This window comes from Heterocephalus glaber, unplaced genomic scaffold (assembly GCF_053883595.1).
Source record: "Heterocephalus glaber isolate CG9 unplaced genomic scaffold, H.glaber_assembly_v1.0 deba00001733, whole genome shotgun sequence".
NCBI lineage: Eukaryota > Metazoa > Chordata > Mammalia > Rodentia > Bathyergidae > Heterocephalus > Heterocephalus glaber.
In genome coordinates this window covers 20,089,501-20,099,784 of record NW_028258444.1, presented here as the reverse complement: position 1 = coordinate 20,099,784, position 10,284 = coordinate 20,089,501, and positions in this window count along the sequence as shown.

Here is a 10,284-nt window from a genome sequence, read left to right as displayed (position 1 = left end):
CACTCCAATTCTGCAGAATGTGCCGACCATTAAAAGGTCACTAAGATTATTTATCAAGCACCTGCTATGGGTCAGGTGGTAGGCTGGGCAAGGGGAGATTCTCTTCTTTGTCTAAGATGACTGGAGACAGTTGTAAGAGGAACTACAGTTACAATAGGTTTAGCAGCAGCTCAGTTTGTTACTGTGCAACCTACTAGGTTCACCCCTAAGCTCAAATCAATGGCTTCATCCTATGAACGAAATTTCATCGGAGGGGCTGAGGAGATGGCTCAGTGGTAGAGCATTGCTTGCCATGCATGCTGGAAGTCCTGTGAGAGGGAGAGATGGAAGGAGAAAGACAGAGATAGAGACAGATAGACAGAAGACAAAATATAATCCACTAAGAAATAGCAGAAGCACAATACCTTCAACCTTCTGGAAGCACTGTGCCCTACCACCTCCTTCTGTCTCCTAGTGCTTTTTGAAAAGAAGGCTGTAGATAGAACAGATGTCATAAGGCCTGGACACATTTCCCTGCAATTTCCAACTAACTGATGATAGGAAAGCCAAGAAACACACCCCTGAGGGAGTGGCCAGCTGGTATTGGCCAAAGTTTCCCCTACTCCTGCTAGAAACTCAAGAGAGCAGCACCTGGCCACAACCTTATGCTGTGAAACACAACAATTATAATCATGAAGACTGGGAGAGGATGTATTTACTTTAGTCTGTCTACATAGGGGAGCTCTCAACATCCTCCTGTGACTCTGAGTCTGATATTTGGGCCCAAAATCCAAGAGCGATAGGTTTCAGGATCTTTGCACTGAGTTTGGTTGAAGAAAAAGGCAGGAAATAGGCATCTGAGGCCAAGATTCTCATTGTGCTTTAAAAATCTTTGCACAGGGCTGGGGCTTTAGCTTAGTGGTTCTGCCACCTGCCCCACAAGGGCAAGGTCCTGAGTTCGATCCCCGGTACCAAAAAAGAATCTGTGCACAGTCGGGATCCTGGGCTGCAGCTCAGGAACACAGTGAATGAAGACAGAAGAACATGTAATCAATATATATTGAGAGAAGCTAAACATATTCTTCTGAATGATTCGTGGCAACCACATTGATCTATTGTTACTAGAGAGTAAAATGTCTTCAGATAGCCAGTGGTCAGCACATGAGGATGAAGGCTAATTATCTCAACTGATCAGGAAATGTGCAGACCTCATGTTTGTCTCTGTAGGTAGGCAGAAAGGCACCTAGGACAAGGTCCTCACACCTGCAGGTCCTGCAGGTCCTTGAGCCTCTCCACGAGCATGTGCCATTGTGCCTGGCTTCTAAAGCAGTTCTGAAAGTCTTGCTTCCTGACTGTCTTTACAGAATAAAAAAAAAAAAAAAAAAAAAAAAAAAAAAATATATATATATATATATATATATATGGTGAATGGTGTCAGATGCCATCCAGTAGAAAGGCAGGTTCCTAAAAACTATACAGTGTGTCCTCATCCATTTTATCCACCAGATCTGGCACTGTATCACTTTTAGCTCTTCCCCAGTCAAAATGACAGGAAGATAAACATTTTGAATTGATTTGAAGGCAGCCACAACAGTACAACTAAAGACATAAAAGAGGACGTCCAGAACTGCTTCAGAAAGTGTCAAGAATGATGAGCTGTGTGTTGGAAGCAAGAATGAGTATTTTGAGGGGGACTAATGACAATATGTCTTTTACTGTAACATATTTTTAAAAATTCAGTCATTTACCTTTTTTGGGGGGTATGGGGGATTGAATTCAGGACCTTGCACTTGCAAGGCAGGTTTGGCGCTGCTGAGCTAAATCCCTGGCCCCCTCACTGTATTTTTTAAAATTATACCTCATTGTCCAAGCTGGCCTTAAACTCGTCATCCTCCTGCATTAGCCTACCTGTAAATGTTTTTACCCCTCTGTCTTAGTTGCTTTTCTCATTGCTGAGACAAAATACTTGACACCCAAAGTTAAAGGCGGAAAAGTTTATTTCAGCTCACAGTTTATAACAGTTTTAGTTCATCGCTAGCTGGTTCTGAGGCAGGGCAGCGTAGCAGAGGGGCATCACAGAGGAGAAACAGTTCACGGTGTGGCAGGCAGGCAGGAAGCAGCAGCCAGCCAGCCTGCCTTCCTCTCTCCCTTTGTATTCCATTCAGGCTACAGACCTATTGTGTGTGGTGTGCCGCCCATGCACAGGGTGGGGCCTCCATCACCCACACCTTTTATCCTGGTACCCACATTCACACACCCTCATCCAGCCACCTTCAGAACTCCATTCAGGACTTCCTGAGGCTTTGAGGGGACATCTAGACACAAGCCTTAACCCCTCCCCTCTGCCCAATCTTGTCTAGGATCCAATCAAGATCACATACTACATTTAGTTGTCATAGCCCGTAAGTCTCCTCTAATCTGAAATATTGCATTAATTGTCAACGTCTTTCAGAACCCTGACTATTTGCCAGTGCAGGCCATTTATTTGTAGAACGTCTCTCAATTTAGATTTTTCCTGATTATGTTTTCTCATTACCTTGAAGTTATGTATTTTGGGCAGAATACCACAAACGTGATGTTGTGTCTTCTTGGTATGTAATAATCAGGAGGCACACAAAGCCAACTTGTCTGGTTGTCCTCTGATTGATTGTTGTGGTCAAATATTTACCATCTGGCTGGCTCCTCTGGGAGAGCATCTGTCAACTTCCATCGGGTAAATACTCTCACTATGGCCAAATTCAGGCTAGTGTGTGTCATCACTGGACAGAAGTTGGGAAGGGTTCCTCTCCTGAGTTGGTATGTGTTTAGATTTTTTTTTTTTTTTTTGGTACTGGGGATCGAACTCGGGTCCTTGTGCTTGGACAGCAGGCGGCGAAACCACTGAGCTAAATCCCCGGCCCGATATGTGTTAACTCTGGCATACTACTGCCTTGATCATGTGGATTAAGATGATGTCTGCTAGAATGGAAAAATTATGAGAAAAGAAAAAAATGGAAACAAAGACTATGTAAATAGGGAAGGGTGGAGGGGGTGAAGGGTGCACAGGTAATGGGAAAAAATAAGAACCAAGATACATCATGTACAGGTACAAGCACCCAATGATAAATGTAAATGTATTGTATACCTAAACTGTACCAATAAAAGAATTTAAGCAAAAAAAAAAAAAAAAAGAAGAAGATGATGTCTGCCAGATTCTCTGGTGTAAAGTTACTATTTTTCCCTTTGTAATTAGTAAGTACTTTGTTAATAGATAATTTAATGTTATTCAAATATCCTGTTATCACACTTTATTCCATTAATTTCAGTACCCATTAATATTTTTTACTTGAATCAGTTAATTATGTTGGCAAAATGATAATTTTTATAAATCTGTCATTTATTGTACATTAATTAGTTGGGATTCAATAAAGAATATCTTTCCTTTTTCTCTATTTCATTATTCACTTATTCATATCTGTTTGGATGCTTGGGTTCCCATTTTATTTAATCCATTACTGTGATTACTTATTTTGACGACCAAATTGCTCCAGATTTGGTGAGTGGGAGCCATTGAAAACTGCTTCCTCTGTCTTAATGACATGTCCTCAGGAGAATTGGAACTTCAAGCCCAGCCTAGGTAACTCAGACCCTGTCTCAAAATAAAAAAATAAAAAATAAAAGAGCTGGGGTTGTAGCTCAGTGCAAAGGCCCTGGATTCAATACTGAGAACTACAAAACAAAACAGAGATTAATTGGTTTTGTGTTGCACTTACTCTTCTACATTTCGTCTTCTCTCCCTCTACTTTGTTTTCAAAATTCATCTGTATAGATCAAGTTAGTTGATTTTAGGTGCCATGTGATGTTCTATCAATTTGTTTACCCATTTGTCTATCAGTAACAAATGCACTGTTTTGAATGTTTCATTATTATAGACATCATATTGCAGGGAGTATCATCAAACATGTCACCTTCTGCTAATGTAAGAAAGTTTCCCTTTGGGAGGATTTTCAGAGGGTGTTTATTTGTTTGTTTGTGATATTGGGGATGGCACACAGGGGTGCTCTACCACTTAGCTACATTCTCATTCTTTCTCTTTTTTTATTTTGAGACAGGGCCTTGCTAAGTTGTCTAGGCTGGCCTCAAACTTGGGATCCTCCTTCCTCAGTCACTTGAGTAGCTGAGATTACAGGATTGTACCACTAGGCCCAGCCAGAATTTTTAAAAAATCACAGCTCATGGTAAGAAATACATTTTATATCAAGAACCAGCTCATACGTGAAGTAAATTTTAACAAAATAATACTTGCCCTTATTATACCTATTTCCTATTCTATTGGATCTTGTTCCATTTCATTTTTATAAAATACTGGACAAGATCATTAGGTTAATTTCATGAATTATGAATAGACTAAGAAAATGCTCTAACTCAAGTATCTAGAAGTAGACATTTTAGATTAAAGGATAGGTGGTGTTTTTCCTTTTATTAATTTTTTCTTTATTCCTTTGTTGTTGTTGTTGTTGTTGTTCTCTGATTTTTGTTTTGTGGTGCTGAGGAATGAACCCAGGGCATTGAACTTGCTAGGCAATCTCCAAGGATAGGAACTTTTTTTCTTTTTCTGCCCTGGGGGTTAACCCAGAGGTCATGCATGCTAGGCAAATGCTCTATCACTGAGCTACATCCCCAGCCCAAAAGGTGCATTTCCACCTTTAGTAGATATTGCCAGTTGTTCTCCAAAGAGGTTGTGTCAATTTTGTACTGTATGTGAGTCCTAGTCTCTACACATTTTTACCAACACTTAAAACAGTGAGATGTTTAGCTTATTAAGAGTCTAAATATGTAAAATGAATACCCTTGAGTTTGATTTGTATTTTCCTGATTAATAGAAATGTGGAATAGAGTTTTATAAAAAGCTTTGGTCATTTACATTTCTTCTGGGAATTACCTGTACCATTTGTGCATTTTTCTGTTGGGTTGTTTATCTTCATTATTATTACTGGTTTGCAGGAATCTGTAGCAGATACTAGACACCGGTACTTTTCATTTATACCTGTTATGGATGTCTTCTACCTGTCTCTCTGTCTATAACTTGGATTTCAACTTTGTTTAAGATGTCTTTTAGATAGAATTTTTTGTTGTAGTCAATTTTTTTTTTTGTAGTTATGGGGATTGAATGCTTGGTTCCTTCCTCTAGAAGCAAGGAAGGTTCTATGCATATCTATGCATATTCAGCACGATCTGTAAGTGTCTTACCTAACTGAATCAGTGTTAGTAAGATGTCAAGGTTTGTTTATTTGTATGTTTGTTTATATTTCATTGTTTGGCAGTATTTGAGGTGGAACCCAGGACACAGTGGACATATATCTTTTACCATCGAGCCACCCCTCAAGCCCACAAAGACTTCAGGAATTTTGCAGGGGTTTTTTGTTTGTTTGTTTGTTTGGGTACCTGGGTTCAATCTCAGGTCCTTGTGCTTATGCAGCAGGCGGCGAAAACACTGAGCTAAATCCCTGGCCCCTGCAGTTTGGTATCACTGTCAGAAAAACTGTTGCTTCAGTGTCAGAAATAAGGGGTTAACAGGTTCACATCAGATGCAAATGTTAATAATTGTAGATTTATTGCCGGAGCAAGGGTTATTGACTTGGTCTCAGAATCATTGCCTGTGCTGTTCCCTCTGCCTGAAAGTTCTTTCTCAGATAGATATTCCTGCAATTTTTTCTCCTACTTTAGTCAGATTTGTGCTTCAGAATCACTGAGTGAGCTCTTCCCTTGAAAGTCTTTATCTCTACCTTTAACTCTTGGTGCTCCTTATTCTGTTTTTAAAATTTTTTAAAAAATAAAATCCATCGGGCTGGGGATTTAGCTCAGTGGTTCTGCTTGCCTGCCTTGCAAGCACAAGGTCTTGAGTTCGATTCCCAGTACCAAAAACAAAAAACAAAAAACAAAAAAAAATGGCTCTAAAAATAAAATCCATCATTCTCAGACATACTGACTGACTTCTGTCTCTCCCACACAAAGAAAGTTCTCTGAGAGCAGGAAATCTGTATGTCTTGATCATTGCTATATCCCAGAGCCAGAGCTTGGCATATAGTAGATCCTCAACAAACAGTATATTTGTTAAATGAAGGAAACAAACATATAAGTAAGGCAGAGTGTTTCTTGGGGTTTGGCTAGAACTATAGAAAGATGTGTTCCATATGTGTATATATGAGTTATCTACCAGGCCAGACCAGATGGTGGCACTGTTCCATCGTGCAGGGAGACCTTCCTGACAACAAAACCACGTAGATTCTAAAGCACAGACCAAAGGCTGAGACAGTCATAAAAAAAGGGACAAGTGGCAAGGCAAGATGGCTTGTACTTATAATCCCAGCCAGTTGGGAGGCTGAGGCAGGAAGATCCCAATTTGAGGCCAGCCTGGGCAACTTAGAAGACCTAATCTCAAAATAAAAAGGTCTGGGCGATGATCAGTGGAATAGATTGGAAGATGCAGAAACAACTCCAGACATACTCAGCCACCTCATATTTGACAAAGGAGCCAACCATCCCCACTGGAGGAAAGATAGCCTCTTTAATAAATGGTGTTGGAAAAACTGTATTTCAACCTTCCAAAGACTAAAACTAGACCCATATTTATCACCATGCACTAAACTAAGATCGAAGTGGATAAAAGATCTAAATATGAAAACAGAAACACCAAACTTGCTGGAAGATAAGTTAGGTAGAACTCTTGAAGACATTGGCATAGGAAAAGACTTTATGAACAAAACCTCGGTAGCATGGGAACTAGCACAAAGAATCAGCAACTGGTGTTTCATCTTATTAAAAAGCTTCTTCACTGCAAGAGAAACCATCAACAGAGCTAAGAGACAACCTTCAATGTGGGAAAAAAATTTTATCAGCTGTTCCTCAGACAAAGGACTACTATCTAGAATATATAGAGAACTGAAAAAAATCATACACCCCAAATTTAAAGACCCAATTCAAAAATGGGCATCTGAAATGAACAGACATTTCTCAAAGAAGTAAAAGCGGCAAACAAATATATGAAAAAATGTTCAACATCACTGGTCATTTGAGAGATGCAGATGAAAACAACACTGAGATTCCACCTCACCCCAGAAAGAATGGCTGCTATCAAGAAACCAACCAATAACAAATGTTGGCGGGGTTGTGGGGAGAAAGGAACCCTTCTCCATTGCTGGTGGGAGTGCAGACTGGTGCAACCACTGTGGAAATCAATATGGAGATACTTCAAAAAACTAGGATTGGAGGGCCCAATTTGACCCAGGTATTCCTCTACTGGGTATCTTCCCCAAAGAATTAGAAGAATCATACCATAGTGATATATGCACACCCATGTTTATAACGGCATGGTTTGTAATAGCGAAAGCTTGGAAACAGCCCAAGTGCCCTTCAACTGGAGACTGGATAAAGAAAATACGGTGTTTGTTTTTTTAAAAAATAAAATGGAGTACTACTCAGACATAAAGAATGAGAAACTCGAGACATTTATAGCTAAATGGATGCACATTGAGGCCATACTCTTAAGTGAAATAAATAGGACACACATGTGTAAATACCAAATAGTTTCTCTGGTGTGAGAAACTAAAAGTGTAAATAAGGATCAAAATATGTAATTGATAATTGAAATAGGAAAAAAAAGATCTAAAGGGGTAGGGGAAGTGGGAGGGGTAAGGGAAAGGAAAGAAGGGAAAGGAAAAAATATGAGAAAAGGAAAAAATGGAAACAAAGTCTTTGTAAATAGGGGAGGGTGGAAGGGTTGAAGGGAGGGCACAGGAATGGGGAAAAAATAAGAACCAAGATATATCATGTACAGGTACAAGTTCTCAATGATGAATGTGACTATTGTATACCTAAAATGTACCAGTAAAATTAATGAAAAAAAAAAGGTCTGGGGATGTTGCTCAGTGGTAGAGCACTTGCCTAGAATGTGCATGGCCCTGGGTTAAGGAGGCAAAATAGCAAATGATGGAAGTAGAAAAAGAGCAATTCATAGAGGAGAACTACTGAGAAAGCACAATATGAGGGAAGCCAAAGATAGTTTTAAACAGAATAGTTTAACATTTCAGCTATGGAGACAGGCACCAGGTGCAGCCAAACATGCCTGTAATCCTAGCTATTTGGGAGATTGAGCCAGGAGGATCTCAAGATCAAGGCCAGCCTGGGCAGCTTAGTGAGACCCCATCTTAAAATAAAAACTAAAAAGGGTGTGGGAAGGCCCTAGGTTCAATCTCCAGTGCTATCCCCAAAGGAAGAGTTGGTTCTCGCTGTGGATGGACAATGATGATCTCAACTTATTCAATGAGAAAGGGATTTCTAGGATGGATCACAAAAGATAAGAAATAAATGGAGATAAGGAGATAGAGTGAGTGTAGATCACTTATTCAGCAACTTTGATTTCCAGTTACTTGAAGAAGAAGGGAAGCCAACTCTGAGACAGAGACAGGAACTTTATCAGGAAGTGACATATGAAGTGTGTGGATAAAAATAGTACATTTGTGCAACACCTCCTCCTGTGTTGAGAAGCTAGCAATTTAGTGGGAGAAGGAAGGACAAACACAATAATCACTGTGAAGGTCTGTTCTTGTCCGTGTTTATACTGGTAGCACCCAGCCTGTGTTGGGCACATAGCAGATTCTCAGGGAATATATAAGAATGAGTTAAAATGCTTGATCAGAGTAAGAAGTGCTGGGGTAGCAGCCAGAATGTAGGACTAATTAAAGCTGCCTGGAGCAGCCAGGTAATGATCACGGCAGTGGGTATTTAAGGGAACCTTAAAGAACAGGAGTTTTCCAAGTAAAGAAGAGGAAGAGTAGGAAGAGGCAATTTTGGGCAGTTGCCTTAGAGAAAATCAAAGCATGAAAAAGAATACTTGGCATATAGGTGGAAGGAAAGCATGGAAGGAAGACTCATTCCTAGGATTTGCTGTATGATCTCACAGAGTATAGGAGATGTATTTGAAAAGAAGGCACTTGAGGTTCTTTAAGGAAGCGATCTCTGTATGTCATTAACATTACCTGCCATCAAGATCTTGTGATTTTCTTTTCTGTTGCATCTGATACACCATTAAAACATTATTGATACACTAATTGTAAACATAACATGGCTTTAAAAAAAGCAAAATCAAGCTGGGCATCGTGGTGCATGCCAGTAATTCCAGCACTGGGGAGGCTGAGGCAGGAAGATTGCTGTGAGTTTAAGGCCAGCCTGAACTACATAGCAAGACATTGTCTCAAAATAAATAAATAAATAAATAAATGTAAAATTAATTGATGAGGGAAATAAATATCCTAGCCAGCCCCAAAATCCTCTATAGATAGCATCATATTCTTTATCAGATGGACAATGTGATTTATCCCTTATATTTACAGTCATTTGTACTCTATGAAATATTTTCTTATCTTTTAATTTTAGTTTTGCCTTTGGTTAATTTGTCTCCCTGGCTCCTACCTTGTATAGTGTGGCTAGTTCTAATTCTGAGAAAAATTAGTCTTTAATTCCCAAATTGTTGCAACTTTTTATTTGTTGTCAATAATTTGATTTGTCCTGTTATTTTGATATTATATTCCAGTGTGGGGAAATAATAAATAGTCACATTGTAAAATAAATCAGTCGATTAAGATAGCATCATTTGAAATTTCTTTCCCAACAAATTCATCCTTTTACCATGGACCTAATATTGTTAGTAGGTACAGATGGACACAAGAAGCCAGACCTTGGAAAAATCTGGTCATAGCCAAATTTTGTTAGTTTACAATCAGAAAGGGAACCCAATAAGTATCATTTGTAGTATTGACTACTTCTCACTGGTAGAATACAGGTATAGTTTAGTAGTTTTCCAACATTGGCTAATGACTGGACATCTTAAAGATATTTAATCAGGAACATGAACTCTTAAGGTGCATCGTGTCTTAGGCTACAAATCCCCTCTGTTATTAACCATACATGAGGTTTTTCATAGTCTCTGTAGAGTATCCCAGGCCTCTTCACTAAGAAGTATCGACCATTGTCCACATAGCTAGTTTAGATTTCATTTGTGTTAATAGTATCAGTAGCTTGTTGAGTTAAAGTATAGGCCTTTTTTACCTTTATGTAAAGAATAGTGCTGTATAGTTTACCTATTTTAAAATCTATTTTTGTAATACATAGTGTTTTTTTAAGAGTTCCCTGTCCTTTTCCCTCTTTATAACATTCACTCTATATGTCCTGTTTTCTTTTTTTTAAGGACAAAATCCTCTTTTTAAGAAATGTCTTAATTTAAAAAAAAGTCCTTTTTTTTTTGGTACCAGGGATCAAACTTGGGAC